The sequence below is a fragment of the Triticum aestivum genome, chromosome 2D, assembly GCF_018294505.1.
Source record: "Triticum aestivum cultivar Chinese Spring chromosome 2D, IWGSC CS RefSeq v2.1, whole genome shotgun sequence".
In the NCBI taxonomy this organism is placed as follows: domain Eukaryota; kingdom Viridiplantae; phylum Streptophyta; class Magnoliopsida; order Poales; family Poaceae; genus Triticum; species Triticum aestivum.
Window position 1 is genome coordinate 168,456,556 of NC_057799.1, and position 1,569 is coordinate 168,458,124.

A 1,569-nucleotide genomic window follows, 5' to 3' on the forward strand; every position below is an offset into this window, starting at 1 on the left:
CCGTATCCACCCATTCCGGCGGGTGAGGCTGGAACAGACCAAACTGACGAAACACGCGATGTGGCAAATGAAACTCAACAGCCCAGTTGCATATCAGTGGGCACCGCATAAGCCAGAGATCCCTATCCCGCAAGCACATCGGGTTGATGCTAAACTCCGGGGTGTACCCAAGTCTATCATCGGCGCCATATGGCTGCCATTCCACCTATGAAATAGGGCAACAATGCAAAATTGGTGACTTTTTTTCTGGCAAACATGAGAAATGACTGAAGTAATGACCTCGTTACCTGCTCAGGCGTAATCGTGTCCAACTCGGCAACGTACTTCTGGTACATGAGATTGACATCGTTCGTTGTGACGCCCCCGATTTGACCGTACACTAATCATGCACGCAAATGTGTACGATCAAGATCAGGGACTCACGGGAAGATATCACAACACAACTCTACAACATAAATAAGTCATACAAGCATCATAATACAAGCCAGGGGCCTCGAGGGCTCGAATACAAGTGCTCGATCATAGACGAGTCAGCGGAAGCAACAAAATCTGAGTACAGACATAAGTTAAACAAGTTTGCCTTAAGAAGGCTAGCACAAAAGTAGCAACGATCGAAAAGGCAAGGCCTCCTGCCTGGGACCTCCTAACTACTCCTCGAAGCCGAACTCCATGTAGCATCATCCTCGGGATCTCTAGCTCCTGGACTCCAGCATCTGGTTGCGACAATTCGGTATAGAAAAGGGGAAAAGAGGGAGAAAAGCAACCGTGAGTACTCATCCAAAGTACTCGCAAGCAAGGAGCTACACTACATATGCAAGGGTATATGGGTAAAGGGCATATCGGTGGACTGAACTGCAGAATGCCAGAATAAGAGGGGGATAGCTAGTCCTGTCGAAGACTACGCTTCTGGACATCTCCATCTTGCAGCATGTAGAAGAGAGTAGATTGAAGTCCTCCAAGTAGCATCGCATAGCATAATCCTACCCGGCGATCCCCTCCTCGTCGCCCTGTTAGAGAGCGATCACCGGGTTGTATCTGGCACTTGGAAGGGTGTATTTTATTCAGTATCCAGTTCTACTTGTCATAAGGTCAAGGTACAACTCCGGGTCGTCCTTTTACCGAGGGACACGGCTATTCGAATAGATAAACTTCCCTGCAGGGGTGCACCACATAACCCAACACGCTCGATCCCAATTGGCCGGACACACTTTTCTAGGTCATGCCCGGCCTCGTAAGATCAACACGTCGCAGCCCCACCTAGGCTCAACAGAGAGGTCAGCACGCCGGTCTAAACCTATGCGCGCAGGGGTCTGGGCCCATCGCCCTATGCACACCTGCACGTTGCGAACGCGGCCGCGAGCAGACCTAGCAACCCACACGATCACGGCGGTTACGTCAAAGCGGTCCAACACGGCGCGCGCCACTCAGTCGCTGACGTCAAAAGAGCTTCGGCTGATACCACGACGTCGGGATACCCATAACTACTCCCACGTAGATGGTTAGTGCGTATAGACCAAATGGCCAGACTCAGATCAAATACCAAGATCTCGTTAAGCGTGTTAAGTATCC